The sequence below is a fragment of the Anolis carolinensis genome, chromosome 4, assembly GCF_035594765.1.
Source record: "Anolis carolinensis isolate JA03-04 chromosome 4, rAnoCar3.1.pri, whole genome shotgun sequence".
NCBI classification, from domain to species: Eukaryota; Metazoa; Chordata; class Lepidosauria; order Squamata; family Dactyloidae; genus Anolis; species Anolis carolinensis.
Genome location: NC_085844.1, coordinates 140,498,153 through 140,513,973, shown reverse-complemented (window position 1 = coordinate 140,513,973; position 15,821 = coordinate 140,498,153). Strand labels below are relative to the sequence as shown.

The window sequence follows — 15,821 nt, the reverse complement described above, 5'->3', positions numbered from 1 at the left end:
GCAATTATTCCTCCTATTCTATACTGGACAACTTATTTAAACTTTGGCTTTTCACTGAGAATTTTTTACCTAAAGCTAAGGGAACAGGGTTTTGAACTCTTTTGGGGTATACCAAACTGAGTTAGGGGATATATATATGGTCCTCTCTCACTGATGCACAGCAGTTCAATGTCTGAACAGCACTGGGGTTTGAAGCTAGTCTAGGTGCTGCTTTGGAAATGAGTTGCTGTATGTTTTCCGAGAAGTATGGCCATGTTCCAGAAGCATTCTCTCCTGACGTTTCACCCACATCAATGGTAGGCATCCTCAGAGATTGTGAGGTCTGTTGGAAACTAGGCAAGTGGGGTTTATATATCTGTAGAATTCCAGGGTGGGAGAAAGAACTCTTGTCTGTTTATGGCAAGTGTGAATGTTGTAATGAATCACCTTTATTAGCACTAAAAAATCCTTGCAGCTTCAAAGTCTGGCTGCTTCCTGCCTGGGGGAATCCTTTGTTGGGAGTTGCTAGCTGGCCCTGATTGTTTCTTGTCTGGAATTACCCTAATTTCAGAGTGTTGTTCTTTAATTACTGTCTTGATTTTAGAGTTTTTTAAATACTGGTAGCCAGATTTTGTTCATTTTCATGGTTTCCTCCTCTCTGTTGAAATTGTCCACATGCTTGTGGACTTCAGTGGCTTCTCTGTGTAGTCTGACATGGTGGTTGTTAGAGCATTTCTGTGTTCTCCAATAATATGCTGTGTCCAGGTTGGTTCATTAGGTGCTGAGAGGATCCCTCTTGTCCTTTGCTGAATGTAGCATTTATTGGATTTTCTCGGTGGTTCTGTAGACAGTTTGTAGGATGTATTTCTTCATCAGCTTCCCTATGCAGTCAGTGGTTCCCTTGAAGTATGATAAGAACACTTTTCCTCTGGGTGGCTCTTTGTCTTTTGTTTTGCAAATGCTGGGTAAATTGCTACTCAGATTTATACTTCATGAACAAGTGCAATTTTTACCAACGTTCTGTGCTCCTCCAGTTGTTTTGGACTTCAACTCCCAGAAATCTCAGTAAGTTTACCAGCTGAGTATAAACCCCATTGCCTAGTTTCCAACAGACCTCACAACTTCTGAAAATACCTGCCATAGATGTGGATGAAACGTCAGGAGAAAATGCTTCTGGAACATGGCCATACAGCCCGGAAAACTCACAGCAACCCACTTTATTAGCTGTTAGGAATTTTGGGAGCTGAAGTCCAAAACACCTGGAACACCAAAGTTTGGGAAGCACTGTTCTAGACAGCTTGCATAAAAATGGTCTAAATACATGAAGGCACCAGATCCCATCTGATCTTAGAAGCTTGGCAGGATAAGCCCTGATAAGTACTTGAATGAGGGAATATCAACTAATGCCATGTGCTGTGGGCTATATTTCAGAGGAAGAAACGGACAAAATCACTTCTTGAGTATTCTCTACTAAGAAAACTATGAAATTCACTGGGGTGCCATAAGCCATCACGTGACTTGAAGCACACGCACAGTACAACTTGGAAAGAGCAAAGATTAAGCAACAAGATAAACATTTTTATTAGAAATGTTTCTAAACCTCTTCTCATTTATATACAAATCCTGAAGCAGTTTACAACATCACCACAGAATAATAAAACAATCCAATAAAAACAGAATGATGCAATGTAAGGGAATGTCTCATAGTTGGGGGAAAGCCAAAGCAGAAAGGTTTTCAATGAACCTCTAAGGCACAGCAGTATTTGAGGCCTGATCTATTACAGAGGAAAGATAATTAGAAATGCCTGAAATAGGAAGCTGGGCACATCAAAATACAGGAATTTTAAAAGCACAGCTTTGAATTTTTTTATTAAAAATGGAAATAATATACTAAGGCCTAAATCCAACTGCACTAGAGTAGGCCATCTGAATTAATGAATCAATGGAAACTTGATTAATCCATAGATGCATATGTTTGCATTGCTTTGACATTTCTTTGGCTGAGACTAATAATTGGATTTAAGTCTAAAGTCCTGTTAATATGGATTGCTTTTATAGTTTAAACAAAGTCTCATTAAAAGGACACTAGTTATATTTACTTACAACCTCCAAAAATGAATTCATAGTTCTGACACTCACATGCATTTGAGTTCCCTGCAATCACACATTTAGCATTTCATCTCATTAAAACAAGTCTAGCCTATCTAGCAATTAACATCAATTTCTAATCCTTCAATTTCTGGGCTTTCCATTTGTGTTTTTCAGTAGATTAAATTTACAAGATATACCGGTACATAGACATAGCCAAAGAGGGAAGAAGAGTAGATAAATGCAGACAATATGTGAGAAAAGAATGGTAGGAACTAACATCTATTTTGCAACAACCCTCCCACAATGCCCGCCTACTATATATTATAAAATACTGTACACTAAATTGCAACTTAACATGTTTCAGTAGTTACAAGAAATATGATGTACTATCAAGCGAAGTTTTCTTTAAGTGGATCATTTTTCCTTATTCTGATCCTTTAGTTAGGTAAAGGTTTTTCCCTAACGTTAAGTCCAGTCGTGTCTGACTCTGGGGGTTGGTGCTCATCTCCATTTCTAAGCCGAAGAGCCGGCGTTGTCTGTAGACACCTCCAAGAATATGTGGCTGGCATGACTGCATGGAGCGCCATTACCTTCCCGCCAGAGCGGTACCTACTGATCTACTCACATTTGCATGTTTTCGAACTGCTAGGTTGGCAGAAGCTGGGGCTAACAGCGGGAGCTCACCCCGCTCCCCAAATTCGAACCTGCGACCTTTTGGTTCGCAAGCTCAGCAGCTCAGCTGCGCCATCGGGGGCCCCCGTCAGATCCTTTATTTACCCTAAATTGCCCTGACTTAATCCACTGTCAGAAAAAGCCAATCTCTGTCTCACCACCAAATAGAATCCATGTATTACAACACAGGCAATAATGTCTCCTCTCTACCCCCTCTTGGCGGTAGCTAAGGGGTCAAATTCTCTAAATAACTATGTTTACATGTATAAAACCTCACCTGGGCTTTGAGATCTCTGTAAGGAGATCCTGTAATTCTGTCTCACCACCCAATTGATGCAATTGGCAAGCACATGGGGAAGTGCTTTCTCATATAAGCCATGATAACAAATGCTTAAACTTCTACTAATATACTGTGTGATCAATAAGCTGCAGAAGATGAAAGTACTAAAATCTCAGAAAACTGGGAGAGAGGTGCAATGAGATCCTCATTTGCATATGTTTCCATAACAGTTTGACGATAATTATGAAAGTGACTATTTCTCCCCTTTTTGAGAGACTTGCATGAGTTCCAAAATTATATCTGCCAAGACAGATGTGGTGCTCAGATCCAATCATGTCACAAAAACTAAGGCAGTAGTTCTTAACCTATTAGGAATATATTCATAACCTGTTAGGATTATGATACCAATATGATAGCAAAAACGCAGAAGACTAGGGGTTTATAATAATAACAAAACTTTATTTATACCCCGCCACCATCTCCCTGTGGGGACTTGGGGCGGCTCACAATGTTACAAAAGTAACAGCGCAAATACATTAACAATATACACAGTTTAAAACACAAGAAGATGATAAAACAGAAGTTAAAACAAAGGTTTATACAACAGTAATAATATCAAGCAACCACCAATGCCATTCAGTCAACTTCAAAGGTGAGGGGGGACTATAGCAGCAATATAAGATAAAATCATTAGATTAAAATACCCCGATGAAAGGAACCTATTCAGAATAGAATTATAATGAGGCTGGTCATCCAATGGCTGTCTCTCCAAAGGCCAGCCCAAACATCCAGGTTTTCAATTGTTTCTTAAAGGATGGTAGGGAGGTGAGAAAAAGCAAAATGTCAACAGAGGTGAGAAAAAGCAAAATAGTCTGCCCCCCTTTCCCTTTAAAGAGTCATGTGCATAAAATAAGCATCAGCCATCAAAAGTAAAATAGTAAAAATATGTTTATTCACAATCTTGTATGATGATGGTCATACAGGTAAAAACATCTTAGTTCCAAAAAGAATACAGTTCAGGATACTACATATCTCTTAACAAAGAGGTAACATCGGCATGGCAGAATCAAGAAACAGGAAGAGGATGAAGAGCCAAAGACAGAGAACAAAAGAAAGTCTCTCCTTTTATGCCCCAAAGGCATATGTCACTTCCTGTAAGTCTCCAGGAAGTATACTCCCATTTCCCACATTTCCCATTTCCCTAAAATGGTGCCATCAACTCTGGAATGCAGCTTTGGCTTCAGGTTACTAAGCAACAAACAAAACTAACTACATAAACCATCCCACATTGAAAATGCATGCAATATTGCTAGATAACCCAACAGGGTCCCCAGGTGTTTTGGCCTACAACTGCAAGAAATCCCAGCCAGTTTACCAGCTGTTAAGATTTCTGGGAGTTGAAGGCCAAAACATCTGGGGACCCACAGGTTGAGAACCACTAGACTAAGGTAATGAAAGGTTCAGCTTGTGAAAAATACTGGACAACATTCAGTAATCTAACCAATTCCATATGTTTCCAAGAGCAGACAATTCCTACAGGCAAGAATTAGATGCAACAAAACCAACATTTATTAAGCATCTGATTATGGTACTATTCCTTCTATAACAAAACCCATACTCTGTGGCAAAGATCAAATCAAAAATATGTCCCATTCCATAGGCTGGGCCTGTGACCAACTAAGAAAGAATTGGCGTTATCACGGAAGCTGATCTTCCAAGCTGTGGTTTCAGTGTGAATGTCGAAGAAAACGCAGGACAATTGCTCTGGAGTTCTCCAACTCCATTCTTGAGACTCCTGCAGCCAACTCAGCATTTACACTTGGAAACAAATTGATGCCATGGTCTGTATATCAGAAAAGCCTTCTCCTAGCAATTTAATTAAATTAGAGGTCAGCAATTGTCTGACACTGAATCCTTACTTAAACTGCCTTTGTGAACAAAATGGAAATCCTGGAATCAAAGAGCATGAAGCATATCTCAAAAATGACAATGAAGTTAATCAGTTACAACTCCAAAGGCAACAGTTGTAAATATTATATTAATAATGAGCTATAGCAGAAAGAGGAGATAAAGCAGACTAAACCAATAGAAATAAAAACCATTTTAAGAAACCTACACGCTGCATAATAGAAGATGACAAGTTGTCTACAATACAATTCAGTATTTGGGGGAAATCTGCTGAACAAGCAAGAAGTTTGTACTTTTCATTTTTCATACCAACTCAGAAAACAAAGGAATGTGCATAAGATATTCATTTCATTGGCTCATTTTGAACAGGTGTGGGACGATATGCCCAGAGGAGGAAAATAATGATATATTTTAAACTGCCACCTATCTTAAAATTTAAAAAAAAATACCTTGAAACATGGAAGCCTCATGTTTCATGAACCATTTTAATGGGCTGTTTGAATTCTACAGCTTGGCATTAAAAACAACAACACAATCTGCCCGGAGCATGTTTGCTTTAATAGGATGCTGTTTAAATCTGCTGAACACTTTCAAAATATGAGGTCTTTACCATCTTTCCAAACCCCCAAACCACTTCTTTCTTGAAAGTGTAATTATCTCCTGCTATAAAACATTAGGATATTGGCTATGTATACACAATTATAAATCTACCTAATCAGTTTATCTTAAGAGATATATGAACCAGCACATTTTCTGTCAATTAAAGTGCCATAAGGATTCTATTATGCTTAAATTTAGCATTTCCACTTGGCAACAAATTGATACTCATTTATCAGGTCAATACTCCATACAATACAACGGACTATTCTCCATGGACTGAAGTCCAATAAATCAACATCCGCTCTGGGGCTCTGTGCACATGAAAAACTAGATTTTATGAGCAAGCCTTACACAGCTAATGTTTTGAAGGTGTCTAACAAAAGCCTTGTTTCTCATTGTACAGATGCAAACCAGGGGTTAGTGGGCACAAAGTGTACACTCAATAATTCCTTTTCCATTATTCCTATGTGATGATATACTTTTGCAAATGCTTTCCCACTTTCTCACTTGCACATTAATGATAGCCATGTTCAATGGCCAAAGTAACTGAGTTCAGACTTGCTTGAAAGCCTATAGAACAAAAGATGAAGAAATGCAGTGATTCATACATGTATTTATGTATTAACATCCTGCCTTTATCCCAAATTGAACTCAAAAGCAGCTTACCTGAATGCAAGAGCTAGTTTTTATATTGTACTTTCAAACAGTGGCGACATACAATGTCTAAACATGAAGACCATTCATGTAAAATTCAATCAATAGTTTACCATTTGAACATTTCATCATACGTAAACAAGGCAAGGTACATTAAAATAACCAATCAAATTTCAATACACACTCATACAATGGAAAATATACATCTTACCACATTGAAATATAGTTTTATCATTCTTTTTTTGAAGTTACATTTAATAACAACGCACAACAAAGATTTGTTCTCTTTGCAAGATAATTATACTGTTCTTAGTTCTGTGCTCCTCTTTTACTCAAGGATTGATCTTCCATGCATTTCAATCTGTGTTTCCAGGCTTTTTCTAAGAAGGCTTACTTAGACGGAATACCGTGTTTGTGAAACCTACATTAAGTGATAGCTAAAGCCACATTCATTTCAGTGGTGTTTATTCAAGTTGGATCATAGCTCAGTTTGCTCCCTCCACTGGCTTTCTCAAAATCTTTAACACAACTACACAATCCTGTACACACATCCTGAAGAGTAAGAGCCAGGGTAGTGGTTTTAGCATTGGACTATGATGCTGGAGAGTAGTAGCATTGAAATCCCAATTCAGTCATGAAGTACATTGTGAGACCTTAGCAAAGTCCACATCTACACTGCCATATAATTTAGGGCCCTTCCAGACAGGCCCTATATCCCAGGATCTGATCCCAGGTTTTGTGTTTATCCCAGATTATCTGGCAGTGTGGACTGCAAGAAGAGGGTAATCCATCTTAAAGCAGAAAACCGGGAATCAGATCCTGGGATATAGGGCCTATCCGGGAGGGCCCTTAGTTTCTGAATTTAGATTATTTGCTTTGAACTGGATTATACGGCAGTGTAGACTCATATAATTTAGTTCAAAGCAGATAGTCTGGATTCATAAACTGGATTATAAGGTAGTGTAGATCTAGTCTCTGAGGATGACAAACCTCTCTCTGAACAATTAATAATAATAATAATAATAATAATAATAATAATAATAATAATTTTGTGTTGTCGAAGGCTTTCATGGCCATAATCACAGGGTTGCTGTGAGTTTTCCAGGCTGTATGGCCATGTTCCAGAAGCATTCCCTCTTGACGTGTCACCCATATCCATGGCAGGCATCCTCAGAGGTAGTGAGGTCTGTTGGAAACTAAGGAAGTGGGGTTTGCGGAATGTCCAGGGTGAGAGAAAGAACTCTTGACTGTCGGAAGCTGCCAGGCTTTGAAGCTGCAAGGCTATTCAATGCTAATCAAGGTGGCCAATTGCAACATCCACACTTGCCTCCAATAGACAAGATTTCTTTCTCCCACCCTGGACATTCCAGATATATAAACCCCACTTGCCTAGTTTCCAACAGACCTCACAACCTCTGAGGATGCCTGCCATGGATGTGGGAGAAACGTCAAGAGAGAATGCTTCTGGAACATAGCCATACCTCCCGAAAAACTTGCAGCAACCCAATAATAATTGCATTCCTAACCCACCTCTCCTCATGGCTCAAGGTGTGTTGCAACACCACTAAAACATATAACCAAAACACATAATAATTTAAAAACACTCCATAAAATACACTTATTAAAACATATTTTAATATAATCTAAATTGATTTCAAACTCAATTCGTGGGAATGAGAGAGCAGGCCTTTTCACTGGCTGCCCCTCTCTGGAACTCCCTTTTCCCCAAGGAAGCCAGAATGGCCCCCACTTTGCTGTTCCTTCCAGAGGCAGGCTAAAACCTTTTATATTTAGACAGGCTTTTAAAGATGAAGGTGTTTACGATCAATTGTAATGATTTTTACCTGGGAATTTGTTCTAATGATTTTTAACTATGAATCTGTTTTAATGATTTTTAACTTGGAATTTTTAATAGTATCTATATTTAATCCTGTCTTAATGTTCGTATATTTGTATTTTTTAAATGGCTATGCTGATGCTTCTATGTCAAGCTGCTTTGAGTCCCCTGAGAGGGAGATAAAGCAGGGTATAAATATAATAATAATAATAATAATAATAATAATAATAATAATATTTCCATAAAATACATATGAAAATACTCTGAACAAAAGTTAAACATAAAATGGAAGTTTAAAATTCATCATTAAAACTTCATAATTATATCTTGATGGAGCCCCTTGTGCCAGCAGGACTGCTGACTAACAGGTCGGCGGTTCAAATCCGGGGAGAGCGGGTAAGCTAACTCTATCAGCTCCAGCTCCCCATGCGGGAACATGAGAGAAACCTCCAACTAAAATGGTAAGATGTCAAACATCTGGGCGTTCCCTGGGCAACTTCCTTGCAGATGGCCAGTTCTCTCACACGAAGCGACTTGCAGTTTCTCAAGTTACTACTGACACAAAAAAATGCATCTTGATAAGAAACTACTGTGACTGGTTTGCGGTAGGTACGAAACAACCTGAAGGCACACAACAGTATTGAGAACAACAATGCATCGTGTAATCTGAGTTCGCTTCTGTGTAAACATACACAGACTTTTTGATTTTATAATGTATGATTTGTATGTTGTTGTGGGGGTTATTGGCGAAAAGTGCAAAAATATGTTGCAAGTACCTAATGAAACTGCTTCAAGAGTTCCTTCCTTCCAAAGCCCTTTATGCCAGGATATGATCCTAGATTATCTGCTTAAGGACCCTTCCAGACCATCCTATGCACACATCCTGAAGAATAAGGGCCAGAATAGTGCTTTCAGCATTGGAGAGTAGTAGCATTCAAATCCCAACTCAGTCATGAAGTACATCGTGAGACCTTAGCAAAGTCCCTATCTATACTGCCATATAATTTAGGGCCCTTCCAAACAGGCCCTATATCCCAGGATCCGATCCCAGGTTTTCTGTTTATCCCAGATTATCTGGCAGTGCAGACTCATATAATCAAATTTAAAGCAGAAAACCTGGGATCAGATCCTGGGCTACAGGGCCTGTCTGGAAGGGCCCTTAGTTTCTGAATCCAGATTATTTGCTATGAACTGGATTATATGGCAGTGTAGACTCATATGATTCAGTTCAAAGCAGATAATCTGGATTCAGAAACTGGATTATATGGCAGTATAGATCTAGTCTCAGAGGAAGACAAACCTCCCTCTGAACAAATAGTAATAATAATTTTGTGTTGCTTTCATGGACAGAATCACTGGATTGCTGTGAGTTTTCCGGGCTGTATGGCCATGTTCCAGAAGCATTCTCTCCTGATGTTTCACCCACAACTATGGCAGGCATCCTCAGAAGCTGTGAGGTCTATTGGAAACTAGGCAAGTGGGGTTTATGTACAGTAGAGTCTCACTTATCCAACACTCGCTTATCCAATGTTCTGGATTATCCAACGCATTTTTGTAGTCAATGTTTTCAATACATCATGATATTTTGGTGCTAAATTCGTAAATACAGTAATTACTACATAGCATTACTGCGTATTGAACTACTTTTTCTGTCAAATTTGTTGTATAACATTATATTTTAGTGCTTAATTTGTAAAATCATAACTTAATTTGATGTGTAATAGGCTTTTTCTTAATGCCTCCTTATTATCCAACATATTCGCTTATCCAACGTTCTGCTGGCCCGTTTATGTTGGATAAGTGAGACTCTACTGTATTTGTGGAATGTCCAGAGTGGGAGACAGAACTCCTGTCTGTTGGAAGCAGCCAGACTTTGAAGCTGCAAGGCTATTCCATGCTAATAAAGATGGCCAAATGCAACATTCACACTTGCCTCCAACAGACAGAAGCATCAATTTCTCAGTTGCTTGGGGGCAAATAGAATGATCATTGCTCAAGATGTCTATCGAGCTGGTGGAGCAAACAGGGCACGGACACGGATGGTAGCTATGAATCACAAGTATAATGGGAATATTACCATCTACTATTATATGGCAGTGGAGACTCCTACAATGCAGTTTAAGGCAGAAAACCTGGGATCAGGTCCTGTCTGGAAGGGCCCTTAAACTGGGATATATGATTCCCCACTGCCAGATCACCTGGAATATAGGGGCAGTGTGGAAGGGGCCCAAAGGAATCCAACCTGCCCAAATCCGCCTTTTCTCCCTTGTCTTCTAAGAGATCAGAAGAGATGGATAACTTCAAGGAGGCAAGGCTGCTTAACGGAGAACATCTGTACCCTACCCCCTCTCCACTACCTTCCCTCCCAAAATGATTTTTTAAATCACTTTGCTCGCTATTTATTTTATGAATGTTATTTTACTGTTATTGTTTTAATTATATATGCTGTCGTGGTATTGTTTGGTCCCCACGTGAACCGCTCCGAGTCTCCTCGGGGAGATGGAAGCGGGTTATAAATAAAGTTGTTGCTATTATTATTCTTATTACTATATTCTTATTACAGTAGAGTCTCACTTATCCAACATAAATGGGCCGGCATAACGTTGGATAAGTGAATATGTTGGATAATAAGGAGAGATTAGGGAGAAGCCTATTAGACATCAAATTAGGTTATGATTTTACAAATTAAGCACCAAAACAATCATGTTATACAACAAATTTGACAGAAAAAGTAGTTCAATATGCAGTAATGTTGTGTTGTAATTACTGTATTTACGAATTTAGCACCAAAATATCACGATGTATTGAAAACATTGACTACAAAAATGTGTTGGATAATCCAGAACGTTGGATAAGCGAGACTCTACTGTATTATTAAAGAAAGCATGGGGAGGAGAGCTCAATCTGGAGCTGAAGCCTCCCTTCCGGCGCCCCCTGGTGGCCAGGCGCGGAGTCGCAAGGCAGCGCTGCCAGGTGCGCAGCCAGGAGAGCCGGGGAAAGGCTTGACCCAACCATCGATGGGACGAACGCGGAACCATGACAAGAGAGGGAATGGCAGCGGGAGGGAAGAAAGATCTCACCTCTGTGTTCGATCAAGAAGGCTCTCTGCTCCCCGTCTCACCGCCTCAGCCCCTGTTTCTCGCGCAGCCAACTCAACTTCCCTGGTCCAGCCTTCCCGAGTTGGAAAAGGCGCTCACCCCCAAAAGGAGGCAGATGGAGTTCCTTTTCTTTATCCAGAGCCCGGCTGATGGCAGAGCGGAGGCAGGAAGGCACGCTCGAGCTGGGTTTCCAGGCGGAGCAGCAGCAGCAGCAGGTCCTCGCCGGAGCCGCCGCTCGTTGCAGGCTGCGGCGCTTTGCCCCGCCCCCCCAAGCCCCTCGGGCGGGAGGAAAGGGAGCCCGAGGACCCTTTCCCTCCGCCCTCTGAGTCTCACGTCGGAGGCTTCCTTGCTCAAGCCCTCGCCTTCCTTCCCTGCCGTGGACAAACGAGTGACGTCTCCCTTTTGTGCCTGCGGCGAAGGGCCCGCGAAAGAGAGAGAGAGCGAGCGAGCGAGCGAGCGAGCGCGCGTGGAGACGGAGGGGCGCGCAGCCGGAGCACTGCTGCTGCTTCTCTTCTCCCTCTCCAGAGAGACTGGCTGGACGGGCCCGCCTGGCCTGCAGGGACACTTCCTTGACACTTTCTTCCAGTGTCAAAGGGACCCGGAACAATGCTCCACACCCACCAAGTCCCACCTTGCAACCATATCACATTGAGAAATGTTCCCCTCCTAGAACACTTCATCTTCTTTTCAAGCATGGAGAGGCACTGAGCTCATCACATGAGTTAAACTACTTCTGGCTGCAATGCATATCGCCTTCCCTGGTTGAATCCCACCCGAGGAGAGTGCGGATGAGCTCCCTCTATCAGCTCCAGCTCCATGCGGGGACATGAGAGAAGCCTCCCACAAGGATGATCAAAACATCAAAAACGTCTGGGCGTCCCCTGGGCAACGACCTTGCAGACGGCCAATTCTCTCACTCCAGAAGTGACTCAAGTTGCTCCTGACACGGAATTAATTATTCCCTGGTTGAAAAGAGGCAGAGGTGTCCTGAAGGAGGGAACTCTAACAATCCACCTCATCACATTGAGAAATTTCCCACTCCTAGGACACTACAGGAGCCCCGGTGGCAAAGTGTGTTAAAGCACTGAACTGGAGACCGAAAGGTCCCAGGTTCAAACCCCGGGAGCGGCGTGAGCGGTCGCTGTTAGCTCCAGCTTCTGCCAACCTAGCAGTTCAAAAATGCCAATGTGAGTAGATCAATAGGCACCGCTCCGGCGGGAAGGTAACGGCGCTCCATGCAGTCATTCCGGCCACATGACCTTGGAGGTGTCTACGGACAACGCCGGCTCTTCGGCTTAGAAATGGAGATGAGCACCAACCCCAGAGTCAGACATGACTGGACTTAACATCAGGAGAAACCTTTACCTTTACCTTAGGACACTACAGCCTCTTTTTAAGCAGGGAGAGGCACTGAGCTTATAGAATGGTAGAATTGGAAGAGACCTCATGGGCCATCCAGTCCAACCCTCCTGCCAAGCCGCAGGAAAATCACATTCAAAGCACCCCCGACAGATGCCCATCCAGCCTCTACTTAAAAGCCTCCAAAGAAGGAGCCTCCACTACGCTCTGGGGCAGAGAGAGTTGTTCATTGCTGAACAACTCTCACAGTGAGGAAGTTCTTCCTAATGTTCAGGTGGAATCTCCTTTCCAGTACAGTAGAGTCCCCCTTATCCAAGTTCCGCTTATCCGACACTCTGTATTATCAGAGGCAAATGTCCTACCCCACTCACTCTCACTCACTCACCCCACCAGGTCCCAGTGCTGCTGGAACCCAGCTGGGTGAGTGAGCAAGAGATGGGTGGGCGAGTGAAGGAGGGCGGCAAAGGCCCTCCCTCGCTCGCTCCTTCGCCAGGCCAGGCCCCAGTGATGCTGGGACCTGGTGTGGCAAAGGAGCTGAGGGACAGAGGGTGGGCGAGTGAAGGAGGGCGGCAAAGGCCCTCCCTCACTTGCTTTCTCACTTACCCCGCCAGGTCCCGGTGCTGCCGTCGCCACTGCTGGGACCTGGCCTGGTAAGTGAGTGAGGGAGGGAGGGTGGCTGAGCAAGCACCCACCCTGTTATCCATCAGTTTCACTTATCCGTCATTCTGCCCACCAGTTTATGACAGATAAGCGAGACTCTACTGTACTTTGAAGCCATTGTTCCACGTCCTAGTCTCTAGGGCAGGGGTCCCCAAACTAAGGCCCGGGGGCCGGATGCGGCCCTCCAAGGCCATTTACCTGGCCCCCACCCTCAGTTTTAGACTTAGGCTCGCCCAAAGTCTGAAATGACTTGAAGGCACAACAACAACAATCCTACTTGATTATCTCATTGGTCAGAAGCAGGCTCACACTTCCCACTGAAATCCTGATAAGTTTACAGTATGTTGGTTAAAATTATTTTTATTTTTAAATATTGTATTGTTCTTTCATTTACTAATATTGTAAATGAACGATATGGTAATAATATAATATACTGCATATACATATAATATTGATAATAATATTATAATGTAAAACAATATAATATTTATTTATTTATTACAGTATTTCTACCCCACCCTTCTCACTCAATAGGGGACTCAGGGCGGCTAATAATAATACAATATAATAATATTGTATAATATAATAATATTAATTATATATTATATATTAAATGTAATGTTACTAATAATATTACGGTATAATAGTATAGTACAATATAGTAATATATAATGCTAATATTGTGCTATGCTAATAATATAATATATTGTATGTACATACAACTTGTAAGCTGCTCTGAGTCTCCTTCGGGATGAGAGAGGGTGGGGTATAAATGTAGTAAATACTGTAAATAAATAAATGTTGGGGGGGGTTTTTGCACTATAAATAAGACATGTGCTGTGAGCATAGGAATTTGTTCGTTTTTTTTTTCTTTTTCAAATGATAATTCGGCCCCTCAGCAATCTGAGGGACCATGAATCGGCCCTCCACTTCAAAAGTTTGAGGACCCCTGCTCTAGGGCAACAGAAAACAAGCTTGCTCCCTTCTCCCTATGACTTCCCCTCACATATTTATACATGGCTTTCATGATGTCTCCTCTAGACCTTCTCTTCTGCCAGCTCACCCTGCCCAGCTCTTTATGCCGCTCCTCATAGGGCTTGTTCTCCAGACCCTTGATCATTTTAGTTGCTCTCTGGACACATTCCAGCTTGTCAACATCGCCCTTCAATTGCATTGCCCAGAGTTGGACACAGTATTCCAGGTGTGGTCTGACCAAGGCAGAATAGAGGGGTAGCAGGACTTCCCTGGATCTAGACACTATACAGTGCTCCTATCCCATTGGCTTTTTAAGCCGCCACATCACATTGTTCGTGTTTAACTTGTTGTCCACGAGGACTCCTAGACATTTTTCACATGTACTGCTGTCCAGGCCCTAACAGATGGATATGGTCCAGGGTTGAAAAGAGGCAGAAATGTCCTGAAAGGAGGGAACTGAACACAGGCCAGCAATCATGTTCAGAACTTCTGCCTCTTATCACACCTTACTCCCATGGTTCCAATAGAAAAACAAGTGGGATGGGAACCATCAAAAGTTTTTCGTCTTGTTTCATTGCCCAGCCATCAGCAGTCTCTTGTATCCTATAGGGTTTGGTGCAGAACAATAGGATCCCATGGAAGCAATGGCTTTAACCTGGAGCACTGATTCTTGTATCCTATGGGGTTTAGGGCAGAAAAATGGGATCCTATGGAAAGAAGTGATTTTAAACTGGAGTCAGTCTCCTTTAATGTAAGAGGCTTTGGCAGGGCAAGGGATTTTTTGGTTTTCACGTATTGTTGTTTCTCCTGATTTAAAAAGAAGTTATACTGACCTTGTAATGAATGTATTGTCAGCTCTTAAATTTCCACATTGAGCCACAGTGGCGCAATAGGTTCAACTCTTGTGCCTGCTGACCTGAAAGTCTGTGGTTCGAATCCGCGAGATGAGCTCCTGTCTGTCAGCTCCAGCTTCCCATGTGGAGACATGAGAGAAGCCTCCCACAGGCGTTCCCTAGGCAACGTCTCTGCAGATGGCCAATTCTCTCACATCAGAAGCAACTTGCAGTTTCTTAAGTTGCTTCTGACATGATAAAAAAGTTTCCACATGTAAAAGAGGACTGCTGTCAATATAAGAGGGCCAATTCTCTACTCTTAAAGGGATGGTCCCCATGCTTTCCCCTCTCAATGTGATGAGGTAGTTTGATTTAGAGCATAGAATCATAGAATCATACAGCTGGAATAGACCTCAAGGGCTATCCAGTCCAACTCCTTGCCCTGCAGAAAAAGCACAATCAAAGCTCTCCCAACAGATGGCCATCCAGCCTCAGTGTAAAAGCCTCCAAAGAAGGAGCTTCCACCACACTGTAAGGCAGAGAGTTCCACTGTCAAACAGCTCTTACAATCAGGAAGTTCTTCCTAATCTTCAAGTAGAAGCTCCTTCCCTGTCATGTGAACCCATTGCTCCAAGTCCTGGTCTCCAGGGCAGCAAAAAACGAGCCTGCTCTCTCTTTCTTATGGCATCCATTTAAATGTTTATACATGGCTCTCATGTCTCCCCTCAACCTTCTTTTCTGCAGGCTAAACATGCCCAGTTCTTTAAGCCACTCCTCATAGGAATTCATGATCTTCAGACCTTTGAGCATTTTAGTCATCCTCCTCTGGACACCTTCCAGCTTGCCAATATCCCTCTTGAATTGTGGTGCCCAGA

General features: G+C 42.1%; 1 protein-coding gene across 3 annotated transcripts in view; it reads right to left on the bottom strand.

Moving 5' to 3' along the window:
* The window catches only part of sema5a (semaphorin 5A), a 216,724-nt gene extending 205,086 nt beyond the window's left edge, over positions 1-11,638 (bottom strand). For all 3 annotated transcript variants that reach the window (XM_062977930.1, XM_008109113.3, XM_062977931.1), the window contains exon 1: positions 11,102-11,638. The gene's annotated coding sequence lies outside the window, so the exon portion shown is untranslated. The remainder of the gene's footprint in view (positions 1-11,101) is intronic.
* Between the last annotated feature and the right edge of the window lie 4,183 nt (positions 11,639-15,821).